General features: G+C 38.9%; 1 protein-coding gene across 9 annotated transcripts in view; it reads right to left on the bottom strand.

Moving 5' to 3' along the window:
• The window catches only part of GAPT (GRB2 binding adaptor protein, transmembrane), a 41,723-nt gene that overhangs the window by 24,935 nt on the left and 2,254 nt on the right, over nt 1-14,534 (bottom strand). For 7 of the 9 annotated variants that reach the window (XR_009211807.1, XR_009211808.1, XR_009211809.1 and 4 more), the window contains exon 2: nt 11,525-11,547. The gene's annotated coding sequence lies outside the window, so the exon portion shown is untranslated. Of the gene's footprint in view, nt 1-11,031; nt 11,085-11,524; nt 11,548-14,534 lie in introns of those variants that run through there. The other 2 variants (XM_032145132.2, XM_058434085.1) reach the window with 2 other exon arrangements.

Below are 14,534 nucleotides of genomic sequence, written 5' to 3'. Positions count from 1 at the left end.
TCTCTATGGAAGAGTAGGAGCTTAACTTTGATCATGTCGGTAGAAAACTCAGATGGGTTTCACATGGATCAACTCCCCTTTTCCTGATTTTTGTAATTTTTTCCCTTTCCTGGCTCCACTGAGCCTCTGCTAGCCCCTCCCTATTCCCTCATTCTCCCCTTAGATGCTGAGTCACCTTTGTACAAATCCAACTTGACCACAGTTCACACTGGGCTATTTTCCTCATTGCTATAGTATATTCCTGATTAGAAATCTGTCTTTTTCACTTTACTAGTGCCCAGTGTTGTTTATATCACCTGCAGGAAAAAAAAAAAAAAATTTTACTGTAGAAGTTAAGGGCCAGGTTGCTTTGGGAGCAAATGTTTTAAAACCAAAACTTAGAGAAGGCTGCCCTCTGCTGCTTAAAAATCTTGATTTGGCAATGTGTGTATGTAGTTTTGTTTTTGTTTCTTTTGTTTGTTTTTTACTTTCTCACCCCCTATTTTTGTATATATGCTCAGTTACTAGTGTCTTTGTTATAATCATGACTTCTATGAAGCTGATTTTTAGAAACCATCATACTCCGGACCAATAAAACTTAAGCAAGATTGAATGGCTGACCCTTTCAGCTGGTTTGCTTGGCTATGGATAGACTGCCTGAAAATACTAGTCTGTAATTTAAAAGGACATCTCTATAAGCACTTAAGGCTGATCAAACCAACTAAAAAACATTGAGTTACTCCATATAAATGCAATAAACTCTTTCTTTACGTTACAGTACCAAGAGCGCTTGCTCGTGACATTGTTTGTCTGCACCTCTTTGATCTTTTTCTTTGGTGAGTGTGAGGAGCCTTTATTTTTTAAAAAAATTCTTTCTTCCTTTTTCACTATAGAAAACTGGACAAATATAGAAACCTTAAAAGTGAAGTGTTGATAAAATTTCACTTTAAAAACTCATCAGAAAGCTAGGATGAGCAATGATCCTGAAGTGGTCCTCTCTCCAAATCCTCTGTTATGGATTTCTTCGCAAGTTCTTCCAAATAGTCCCTTCACTACTTCTCTGCTCTCCACCCAAATAGCTACTCTCAGCACATGACTTCATTTTGTGCTCTACTGAGAAGATGGTCACCTTGTGGTGGAGGTTCTGGCTTCTTCCTTCCTCTTCAGCTGTCTCCAAACTCCTCTTCTCATTGCCAGCTTCAGAGAACAGCTGTCTTCCTTGTCCCAAAAGTGAATTCTTCTCCTTCTGCCCATCCCCCCGATCATATTCCTTCAATAGTCCTCACTCTTCAACGTATTGAAGTGCTTTTTCTTTTTTAAGCAATTATAACCCCAATGATCTTGCTGGATAATATTCTAGATAGAACTCAGTTTTCATCACCATCACTTCCCAACTTTTTGAATGACCTAAATAGACTGTTCACTCTGTCCCACCTACAGAAACTGCATTCACACAGATTAGATTACCCTCTAATTATTGTTCTACTTGACCTTCCTGCAATGTTTTACACTTTACTTCCTGGAGTCTTTCTTTGCCATCTCTTCTGATTCTCTTTTATGCCTTTGACGTTTTCTGGTTATCTTCTGTCCCTTCCTATCTTCTAACTCATAGGACTTTACATGTTTTGTTTACTGGACTCTCTAATAAAATACTTTTGAAAATTATGTACCTCTTCACAAACTTTTAAGTTGACATGTAGATTTTGTCATAAGATTAAAGAGTGATATGGTTTGACTGTGTCCCCACCTAAATTTCATCTCGACACATCCCGTGTGTCCTGGGAGGGACCCAGTGGGAGGTAATTGAATCACGAGGGTGGGTATTTTCTGTGTTGTTCTTATGATAGTAAATAAGTGTCACAAGATCTGATCTAAAGGGGAGTTCCCCTGCACACACTCTGTTGCTTGCCACCATGTAAGAGATGACTTTGTTCCTCATTTGCCTTCTGCCATGATTCTGAGACCTCCTCAACCATGTGGAACTGTGAGTCAATTAAACCTCTTTCCTTTATAAATTACCAGTCTCAGGCATGTCTTTATTAGCAGTGTGAGAACAAACTAATACAGTAAATTGGTACTGGTAGAGTAGCGTGCTGCTATAAAGATGCCTGAAATGTGGAAGTGACTTTGGAACTGGATAACAGGTAGAGGTTAGAACAGATTGGAGGGCTCAGAAGAAGATAGAAAAACGTGGGAATGTTTGGAACTTCCTAGAGACTTGGAGGGCTCAGAAGACAGGAAGATGTGGGAAAGTTTTGAACTTCCTAGAGACTTGTTGAATGGTTTTGAGCAAAATGCTGATAGTGTGAACAACAAGGTCCAGGCTGAGGTGGTCTCAGATGGAACTGAGGAACTTTCTGGGAACTGGAGTAAAGGTCATTCTTGTTATGCAAAGAGACTGATGGCATTTTGCCCCTGCCCTAAGATCTGTTGAACTTCGAACCAGAGAGAGATGATTTAGTGTATCTAAAAGACAGAAATTTCTAAGCAGTGAAGCATTCAAGAGAAAGCAGAGCATAAAAATTTGGAAAATTTGCAGCCTAATGATGCAGTAGAGGAGAAAAAAACATTTTCTGAGGAGAAATTCAAGTTGGCTGCAGAAATTTGCATAAGTAGCAAGGAGCTGAATGTTAATCACCAAGACAATGAGGAAAATGTCTCCAGGGCATGTGAGAGACCTTTGTAGCAGCCCCTCCCATCAGAGGCCTGAAGGCCTAGGAGGAAAAAATGGTTTACTAGGCTGGCCCCAGGACTTCCTTGCTGTGTGTAACCTAGGGAGTTGATGGTCTGCATCCTAACTGCTCCAGCCATGACTTAAAGGTGCCAAGGTACAGCTTCGGCCATGGCTTCAGAAGGTGCAAGCCCTAAGCTTTGGCAGCTTCCAAGTGGTGTCGAGCCTGTGGGTGCACAGAACTTCTGCCTAGATTTCAGAGGATGTATAGAAACTCCTGGATGTCCAGGCAGAAGTTTGCTGTAGCGGTGGGTCCTCATGAAGAACCTCTGCTAGGGCAATGGGAAGGGAAATGTGGAGTGCAAGTTCCCACACAGAGTCCCTACTGGGGCACTGCCTACTGGAGCTGTGAGAAGAGGGCCACCATCCTCCAGACCCCAGAATGTAGATCCACTGACAGTTTGCACCATGTGCCTGGAAAAGCTACTGACACTCAATGCCAGATGTGAAAGCAGCCGGGAGGGGGGCTGTTTCCTGCAAAGCCATGGGTGGAGCTTCCCAAGGCTGTGGGAGTAAACCTTTTGCATCAGTGTGACCTGGATGTGAGACATGGAGTCAAAGGAGATCATTTTGGAACTTTAAGGTTTAATGACAGCCGTATTGGATTTTGGACTTGCATGGGGTCTGTAGTCCTTTTGTTTTGGAAAATTTCTTCCTTTTGAAATGGCTGTGTTTAACCAATGCCTGTACCCACATTGTATCTAGGAAGTAACTAACTTGCTCATAGGCTCATAGGCAGAAGGGACTTGCCTTGTCTCAGATGAGACTTTGGACTGTGGACTTTTGAGTTAATGGTGAAATGAATTAAGACTTTGGGGGACTGTTAAGAAGGCACGATTCGTTTTGAAATGTGAGGACATGAGATTTGGGAGGGGCCAGGGGTGAAATGAGATGGTTTGGTTGTGTCCCCTCCCAAATCTTATCTTGAATTGTAGCTCCCATAATTCCCACATGTCCTGAGAGGGACCTAGTGGGAGGTAATTGAATCATGGGGGCAGGTCTTTCCTGTGATGTTCTTATGATAGTGAATAAGTCTCACAAGATCTGATGGTTTTATAAAGGAGAGTTCCCTTGCACATGCTCTCTTGCCTGCTGCCATGTAAGACCTTTGCTCCTCATTTGCCTTCCACCATGATTGTGAGGCCTCCCTAGCCATGTGGAACTGTCAGTCAATTCAACCTGTTTCCTTTATAAATTACCCAGTCTTGGGAATGTCTTTATTAGTAGCTTGAGAAAAGACTACTACAAAGAGTAATAAAATATATATCTGATATGGGGAAAATTATATGTGCCTCTTAAATATGTTTTTCCCAAAACAATGGAGCTGCACCTTCAATTTATGAACAACTTCCACTATAATTTAATTGACAAACATAACCTTCATTGTCAAACTAATCAATCAGAAAATATGAATTTGTGTTTCAACTCAAACAAATGTGCTAATACCTGTATCTGTGACAACCATCTTGTTGCCAAATTCTGTCTTGAGGGAAAAAAAAAGAAAGGAACAACAAAAACAACAACAAAAAACAAAAAAAAGAATGAAGCAGGAAGTCTTGCTATAGGTTTGTCACTCAGAGGAAGTAAGACCCATGCACTTTAATATTCCTTAAAGAAACTCTACAGTTTCAAATTCTCCCTTTGTTCTTGGGGCTCCAATGGTGTTTATAGCTAGTGAAAATGCACCAGAGAAAAACATTGTGTGTTTCAATGAATAGATGGATGAATGGATAGATGGATGAACAGATGGATGGGTGGATGAAAGGTGTGCCCTCCATTTTTTAAATGAAAGAAGGATAATTGTGGAAAATAAATTGGGAAAGGAGAAGAAGCAGACATGTGGTACCATCAGATTAGTTTTGGAAAAGAATACATAACAGCTGATTATCTGTAAACTAATTCCCTTAGAAGTCTCTGTGGAGCCCAGTACTCCTTGAAACGTTTTCAGAGGTATGCATATCCTCTTTGAAAGGACTTTTCTTTCTTTCTTTTTTTTAGATGGAGACTTGCTCTGTCACCCAGGCTGCTAGAGTACAGTGGCATGATCTTCGCTCACTGCAACCTCTGCCTCCTGGGTTCAAGCAATTCTCCTGCCTCAGCCTCCTGAGTAGCTGGGATTACAGCCGGGCTAATTTTCTTATTTTTAGTAGAGACGGGGTTTCACCATGTTGGTCAGGCTGGTCTCGAACTCCTGACCTTGTGATCTGCCTGCTTCAGCCTCCCAAAGTGCTGGGATTACAGGCGTGAGCCACTGAGCCCGGTCTCTTGTTTTTTTCTCTGTATTATTTTCTCTAGGAGAATTGACTCAGTCTCAGAGATCTAATGATCACCTCTAGGTAAAGCTGAGAAATCCATTGATTCTTTCTTGCATTTAAAAGCACCAACAATGCCTGGCTGCAGTGGTTCATGCCTGTAATCCCAGTACTTTGGGAAACTGAGGCAGGTGGATTGCCTGAGGTGAGGAGTTCACGATCAGCCTGGCCAACATGGAAACCCTGTTTCTACCAAAAATACTAAAAATAGAAAAATTAGCTGGGCATAGTGGCTCGTGTCTGTAATTCCAACTACCTAGAAGGCTGAGGCAGGAGAATAGCTTGAACCTGGGAAGCAGAGATTGCAGTGAGCTGAGATCATGCCACTGAACTCTAGCCTGGATGACAAGGTGAGACTCCATCTCAAAAAAAAAAAACAAAAAAATAAAAGTACCAACAAGATATCTCTATTTGAAGATCTCACACTTAACTGCAGACTTTCACCCCATAGCCAGCATGATAATAAAATCTATAATTTTTGTGGAAAGGTGTTCTTCAAGTCCCATTAGTCTGAGATAAAATTTAACTATAGCACCAACAACCTAATTATCTCTTGCTTGAAGTTGCACTGGATAATGCATAGTCAGACTGCGTCCCCCAGAAGTCCTCTGTTACAACTTAATTGCGAGTGTGATAGTATTTATAGGTGGGGCCTTTAGGAGGTGGTTATGTCACGTGAGTAATACCCTCAAGGGATTAGGGCCCTTATAAAAGCACTTGAGGGAGCAAGTTTGTTCTCTTTTGCCTCTCCATCATGCAAGGACACAGCTTTCCTCCCCCTCTGGAAGATGTAGCAACACAGCACCATCTTGGAAGCATAGAGTGATTCTCACCAGACACTGAACCTGCTAGTGCCTTGATATTGGCATTCCCAGCCTCCAGAATTGTGAGAAGTAAATTTCTGGTTTTTTTTTTTTGTTTTTTTTTTTTTTTTGAGATGGAGTCTCGCTCTATCGCCCAGGCTGGAGTCCAGTGGCGCAATCTTGGCTCACTGCAAGCTCCGCCTCCCAGGTTCATGCCATTCTCCTGCCTCAGCCTCCCCAGTAGCTGGGACAACAGGGGCCTGCCACCATACCCGGTTAATGTTTTGTATTTTTAGTAGAGACAGGGTTTCACCGCATTAGCCAGGATGGTCTCGAGCTCCTGACCTCATGATCCACCCGTCTCAGCCTCCCAAAGTGCTGGGATTATAGGCGTGAGCCACCATGCCTGGCCGAGAAGTAAATTTCTATTGTTTATAAGTTACCCAATCTGTATATCTTATTACAGTAGTCCAAGTGAACTAACACAGGGGTAAAATCCCAGTTTTTTAACAGGCCCTTCTGTCTCTGAATAACCTCTGAGTGATTCAAGAATGAGCCTCGGGAAGATGCAGAGTGACTAATAGATATGTTACCTTGTGTGTGAGAAAGGAGGAGAAATAAGGAGAAATAAAAGTATATTTATATGTGTATAATATACATGCATACAGGTAAGTAAATAGGCAGAGGTAGAGTGGTGGATCTGCTTATATTTGCAGAAAACAACAACAACAACAACAACAACAAACAAACACTGGAAGGTAGACCAGAAACTAACGAAAATACTCACTGGTTAGGAGTGGGGGTGGGGACATAAATAGGATTAAGTGACCAGAAATGAAAGCAAGGCTTATTGGAGTATACTTTTATGCAATTTTGACTTGAGTATGTAAATACTTTACATGTTCCAAAAAATCCATAAAATTGAAAATATTAAAAGACACTGTATATCAAAATATAACATAATCATACAGAGGAAATAATTACTTTAGATGAATCTAGAAAATAGTATTCTTTCTGAAAACTCTTGTAAAGCTATATAGTCTAAGGACAGAAAGGGCTTTAAATTCAATAGTTTTATTGTTAATAATGATATTGGTATTGTTATTTTGAAATTGGTTTGTGTATGGTATACAGATAAAGCAAATAAATGATAGTCACTATTATTATGCATTTTAAGAGTGAAAAAAATCAAAAGAATTAAATAAAATTCTATAAGCCAAATTTGAACTGATAAATACCAATTTAAAACCTGATTTTAAAAAATGTACCTCCTACAGAGCTATAGAAACTAAAACAGCATGGTACTGGCATAAGAACAGACACAATGACCAATGGAACAGAACAGAACACCCAGAAACAAATCCACACACCTACAGTGAACTCATTTTAGGCAAAGGTGCCAAGAACATATTAGGAAAAAGACATTGTCTTCAACAAATGGTACTGGGAAAACTGGGTATCCATATGTAGAAGAATGAAACTCAATCCCTATCTCTCACCTTACACAAAAATCAAATCAAAAAGGACTAGAGACTTAATCTAAGACCTTAAACTATGAAACTACTGTAAGAAAACATTGTAGCCAGGAGTGGTGGCTCATGCCTGTAATTTCAGCATTTTGGGAGACTGAGGCAGACAGATCACAAAGTCAGGAGTTCAAGACCAGTCTGACCAATATGGTGAAACTCTGTCTCTACTAAAAATACAAAAATTGGCTGGGCGTGGCGGCAGGCACCTGTAATCCTAGCTACTCAGGAGGCTGTGGAAGGAGAATCAATTGAACCCAGGAGGTGGAGGTTGCAATGAGCCGAGATCGGGGCCATTGCACTCCAGCCTGGGTGACAGAGTGAGACTTCGTCTCAAAAAAAAAAGAGAAGAAGGAAAACATTGGAGAAAATCTGCAGGACATTTGTCTGGGCAAAAATTTCTTGAGTAACACTCTGCAAGTACAGGCAACCAAACAAAAAATGGACAAACAGGATCACATCAGGTTGAAAAGCCTCTGCACAGCAAAGGAAACAATCAACAAAGTGAAGAGCAACCCACAGAATGGGAGAAAATGTTTGCAAACTACCCATCGGACAAGGGATTAATAACCAGAATATAGAAGGAGCTCAAACAACTCCACAGGAAAAACTCTAGTAATCCCATTAAAAAATGGGCTAAATATTTGAATAGACATTTCTCAGAAGATGTACAAATGGCAAACAGGCATATGAAAAGGTACTTAACATCATTGGTCAACAGAGAAATGCAAATCAAAACTACCAAGAGAAATGCAAATCAAAACTATCTCACCCATTTAGATGGCAAATATCTAAAAGACAGACAGTAACAAATGCTGCCGAGAAAGTGGAGAAAAAGGAAGTCTTAGATACTGTGGGTGGGAATGTCAATTAGTACAACCACTATGGAGAATGGTTTGGAGTTTCCTCAAAAAACTAAAAATACAGCTATTATATGATCTGGCAATCCCACTTTAGGTATATACCCCCCCAAAATGAAATCAATATATCAAAGAGGTATCTGCACTCTCTTGTTGCAGCACTGCTCACAGCAGCCAAGATTTGGAAGCAACCTAGGTGTCCATCAATAGCTGAATGAATAAAGAAAATGTGATACTTACAAACAATGGAGTACTATTCCGCCATAAAAAAGAATGAGATTCTGTCATTTCCAACAACATAGATGGAACTGGAGGTCATTATGTTAAGTGAAGTAAACCAAGCACAGAAAGACAAACGTCACATGTTCTCACTTATTTGTGGGATCTAAAAATCAAATCAATTGAACTCATGGAGATAAAGAATAGAATGATGGTTTCCAGAGGCTACGAAGGGTAGTGGGGAGATACAGGCGGTCGGGGGAAGGTGGGGATGGTTAATGGAAACAAAAAAAATAGGAAGAATGAATAAGACCTAGTATTTTAGTATTTGATAGCAAAAAAAGGGACTATAGCCAATAATAATTTAATTGAACTTTTAAAAATAACTAAAAGAGTATAATTGGATTGCTTGTAATGCAAAGGATAAATGCTTGAGGGGATAGATACCCCATTTTCCATGATATAATTATTACACATTGCATGCCCTGTACCAAAATATATTAGGTACCCTATGAATATGGGTACCTACTATGTATCACAAAAATTAAAAATAAAAAAATAAAAAGTGTACTTCCTATTTCTGTTGTCTGAATGGGCCTAGACTAAAAAATAGTGAATATAGTTTATTAAAATACTTGAAAAGTATAAAAATCCATGAAGCCACAATGATATTAAAAAAGCAGTAAATGTGAAAACAAAAATTTTTTTGCCCACATTGGATATTACTGTCATACCAATCTTTATTTGAAGAATTGGTAATTAAAAGGAGTGAATTAAACATTTATTCTGTTTGTAGTGCAGGGTAATAAAACAGCCTCAGTTGCTGAGGAAATACTTTTATGGAAGAATACTAAGTAATAAATGGACAGTATCAGAAAATCACCATTTTGCAATCACAAATGAAATAACTGATTCCATTAAGAATTATCAACATGGGATCAAGTCATTGGATGAATGGTCAATGGAAACATTTTCCCACATTAGCCCACATATCATCTGCCAATAACAAGGGAGGCACTGCACATCTACAGTGGTGAGATCAGGCTGCCACCCTCCTAATACTGTAATCGAATTGACTCTCAGGAATAGTAAGACACTATATACTTCCTGATGGGATGTTGTGGGAATTATGCAGCGTTCTCTATGACATATTCTTACTAAAACGTGCTTAACCCAAATCTAAATCAGTCTGCATTTCTAACTAAAAGTTTAAAAGACATACAGAATACAAAACAATACATTAAATTAAACCAACAGAAAGCAATAAAACAAATCCAGAAAATGAACATTTTGCAAGGTATCTGGCCTGCTCTCTTTGAAAAGTCAAAAGCAGGGAGTAGTGGCTCTTGCAGATTGAGTTGGGAGTCATAGCAGAATGCAGTCTAGGGTCCTTGATTGGCTCTTTGAACAAATCAGTTATAAAATGGACTTTAGGAACAAGTGGGAAAATGTGAATATGAACTAGGTATTAGAGTTGTGGGTAGATAAGAGACAAACGGTTGCATTCTTTTGAGTCATTGATGAGCCTTTCACTGAATATACAATTTACATGTGAAAGGGAGGTAGAGGAAGAGTCACTTATGCCTTGTCTAGCTCAGTGAATCTGCATTTTTTACAACAGCAATCAGATATGCATTTGTCTCAGGTGAGCAGAGGGGTAACTTTCTGTCCTGCACCTCTCAAGATAAGCTATCAATTTATACTGTCAGGGTAAAATTCAACAAAACCGTTTTAAGGTAAAGATCTTGGGGCTCACAAGGAATTTCCTAGTGGGCAAATTGTGAGGGAGCTATGTAGCTTCTTTTTTTTTTTCTTTTTCTTTAATCTCTGTAGCTGTCTTGTTTAGGAGTAAAATGGGAGGCAGGCTTGCCTAAAGCAGTTCCCAGCTTGACATTTCCATTTGGCGTAGTAATTTTGGGGCCCCAAGATTTATTTTTCTTTCATACGTCATATTCACACAAGCACTCACAGGCACATACTCATGGCCGGATGTTCTTTAAGGCTCACTCAGAAGCCTCCCAGGCAGAGAGTGGCCTCCCAGGTGGCCTCCCAGGCAGAGACTGAGAGTAGCACACCAGCCCCTCCGCTTCCCTCACAGCAGCTAGGAGGCAGCTTCCTTCACTTTCGAGGTCCAGAGCTGAGCCATCTTCTTCATTGCCTGGTGGTGACAGCCTCCTAGGTGCTGGTCCTCTCACTGTCTCTCTCTTATCAATTCCCCAAGTCAAAAGCAAATTTTTAAAAAGGCAAACAAAAACAGTGCTTATTTGTTGTTCTTTCTCCCTGTCAGTTCCATTCAGATTTGTTGAATTCCTTTCAGTAAACCAGATGCTGGGGACAGTATCTCTCCACTCTGCCTTGGATTAAACTCCTTCTTGTCCATCTCTCCTGCCCTTGGTAGTTTTTCTTCTTGCCCCTTCCTTTCTCCTGAATATTAAATAATAACTAACATTATAGATTTCCCACCATGTGACAGGCAGTGTTCTAAGCACATTCTATGCATTGGCTTGTTTAATCATTATAACAATTGTCTTAGCCCCTCTAGGCTGCTATAAAAAAAATAACAAAACTAGGTGGCTTATAAACAACAAATTTATTTCTCACAGTTCTAGGAGCTGGGAAATCCAAGATCATGTTGCTAGCAGATTTGGTATCTGGTGAGGGCCAACTTACTCACAGATGGCACCTTCTTGCTGTGGTCTCACATGGTAGAAGAGGCAAGGAGTATCTCTTGGGTCTCTATTATGAAGGTATTAATGCCATTTATGAAGGCTCTAACCCCATGACCTAATCACCTCCAAAGACCCACCTCTTAATACCATCACAATGTAGGTGAGAATTTCAACAGATGAATGTTGTGGGAACAAAAACATTCATACCATAGCAACAACCTTATAAAATATTGTCATCTTCTTGTTACAGAAGAAGAAACTGAGACATATTTTCAGAAATTTGTGCAAGATCAAATCTAAGCGGTATCTTGTTTTCTCAATAGTTTTATATTTATAAATGTGTCTATCTAACAAATAATTGAGTTTTTACTCTGTCATGTACTATTCAAGGCATGGGGAATATAGCATTAAACTAAGAAATGTACCTGTCCTCATGAAGCTTTCATACCTGTGGGGAAGAAAAATAATAATCAATTAAGCAAGCAATATAAAGTATTTTCACTGCACCCTATACTTACTTATAGTATAAAGTGTGTATTCCAAACCTTGATTAGATGATAGAACGTAACAGAGAGTAGAACACAAAGTTCTCTTTGATGAGCCAAATCGCATCCTTAAAAAATGTTTTTATATGTATTTTTAAATAGTAATGTATTCTTCTGGTTCAGACATTAAAACACATAAAAATGATCAGAAAAGTAAATAATCTTCTCACAAAAATATGTAAACAAACAGAAGAAAACCTATTGTTATTAGTTTGCTATTAATCCTTCCCAAAAGTTTATGCTTTATGCATAAAGCTATAAAAATGTTATTTTCCCCTAATTTTTTATTCCAAGGAAACATATTTTACTATACCATACACTGTCCTATACTTGCTTTCCACAGTATTTATTTTGGAGATTTTTTTGTTTTGTTTTGTTTTTGAGGTGAAGTCTCACTCTTGTCCCCCAGGCTGGAGTGCAATGGTGTGATCTAGGCTCACAGCAACTTCCACCTCCAGGGTTCAAGCGTTCCTCTCTTTTTTTTGTGTGTGTATATATATATATATATATATATATATATATATATATATTATACTTTAAGTTCTAGGGTACATGTGCACAACGTACAGGTTTGTTACATATGTATACATGTGCCATGTTGGTATGCTGCACCCATTAACTCGTCATTTACATTAAGTATATCTCCTAATGTCAAGTGATTCTCTTGCCTCAGCCTCCTGAATAGCTGGAATTACAGGTGCCTACCACCACACCTGGCTAATTTTTGTAATTTTAGTAGAGATGGGGTTTCACCATGTTGGCCAGGCTGGTCTAAAACTCCTAACCTCAGATGATTGGCCCACCTCCCAAGGTGCTGGGATTACAGGCGTGAGCCACTGTGCCCAGCCTATTTTGGAGATTTTTTTCATATCAATACTTAAAAAGCTTCATTTTGTTTTTACAACTGCCTACATTTTCACGGCATGAACATACCATCATTTAACCAATTTTCTATTGATGGCCACTTAGGTTGTTTCTAATCTTTAATTATTACAAGCAACACTGCAATGAATAACCTTATACATGAGGGGTCAGCAAACTGTTTCTGTAAAGGGCTAGATAGTAAATATTTTAGGCATTGCAGGCCATATGGTCTCTGTCACAGCTGAACTCTGCCATTGTAGCATGAAAGCAGCCATAGACAATATATCTACATAAGCAAATGGGCATGGTTCTTTTTTGAAAATTATTATTTTTTCTTTTAATAGGTTTTTGGTGAACAAGTGGTATTTGGTTACATTAATAAGTCCTTTAGTGGCGATTTCTGAGATTTTGCTGTACCCATCACTCGAGCAGTGTACACTGTACCCAATGTGTAGTCTTTTTAAAAACAATTTTTTTATTATACTTTAAGTTCTGGGATACATGTGCAGAATGTGCAGGTTTGTTACATAGGTATACATGTGCCATGGTGGTTTGCTGAATCCATCAACCCGTCATCTACATTAGGTATTTCTCCTAATGCTATCCCTCCCCTAGCCCCCCACCTCCTGATAAGCCCCAGTGTGTGATGTTCCCCTCCTTGTGTCCGTATGTTCTCATTGTTTAACGCCCACTTATGAATAAGAACATCCAGTGTTTGGTTTTCTGTTCCTGTGTTAGTTTGCTGAGAATGATGGTTTCCAGCTTCATCCATGTTCCTGCAAAGAACATCAACTTATCCTTTTTTATGGCTGCATAGTATTCCATGATGTATATGTGCCACATTTTCTTTATCCAATCTATCATTGATGGGCATTTGGGTCGGCTCCAAGTCTTTGCTATTGTGAACAGTGCTGCAATAAATATACATGTGCATGTGTCATTATAGTAAAATGATTTATAATCCTTTGGGTATATACTCAGTAATGGAATTGCTGAGTCAAATGGTATTTCTGGTTCTAGATCCTTGAGGAATGGCCACACTGTCTTCCACAACTGAACTAATTTACACTCCCAGTAACAATGTAAAAGCGTTCCTATTTCTCCACATCCTCTCCAGCATCCGGTTTCCTGACTTCTCAGTGATCGCCATTTTAACTAGCGTGAGATGTATCTCACTGTGGTTTTGATTTGTGTTTCTCTAATGACCAGTGATGATGAGCTTTTTTTCATGTTTGTTGACCACATAAATGTTTTCTTTTGAGAAGTGTCTGTTCATATCATTTGCCCACTTTTTGATGGGGTTGTTTTTTTTCTTGTAAATTTGTTTAAGTTCTTTGTAGATGATGGATATTAGCCCTTTGTAAGATGGATAGATTGCAAAAATTTTCTCCCATTCTGTAGGCTGCCTGTTCACTCTGACAATAGTTTCTTTTGCTGTGCAGAAGCTCTATAGTTTAATTAGATCCCAGCAAATGGACATGGTTGTTTTAAATAAAACCTTATTTACAAATGTAAGAATTGGGCTTAATTTGGCCAGGGTTTTTATCATTTGTTGATGTGTCATGCATCATTTTATATACGAGATTATATCCATAGGATAAATTCCTAAGTGAGTAAGAGAATACATTCATTTCTAAATTTGATAGATTCGGCCAAATTGCTTTTCACTGAAATTGTATCAATTTCCATTCCCAACAGCAATATATGGAGTGCTGCTTCCTGAACACTTCAGCAATTCAGCATGTTCACGGCAACTTTTGAGGGTTTTGCCAATTTTGTAGGAAAGGGTGCCTCAGTATATCTTTCATTTCAATTTCTCTTCTGATGAGTGAAATTGAGCAAATCTAAGAACCATTTGTTTTCTATTGGATAACTGGTATTTTATCCAATTGTAGGAGTTTTTATATAACAGGAAGATAAGCTCTCTCTGTGTGATGAGTTGAAAATAATTTTTCCAGTGTTATTTATCCTTTGACTTTATTTATGCTGTTTTTTTATTTTAAATCAATGAAAGGGTTTTGTTTCT

The sequence above is a fragment of the Hylobates moloch genome, unplaced genomic scaffold (assembly GCF_009828535.3).
Source record: "Hylobates moloch isolate HMO894 unplaced genomic scaffold, HMol_V3 SCAFFOLD_23, whole genome shotgun sequence".
Lineage (NCBI taxonomy): Eukaryota > Metazoa > Chordata > Mammalia > Primates > Hylobatidae > Hylobates > Hylobates moloch.
This window is presented reverse-complemented; position numbering and strand designations above follow the sequence as displayed.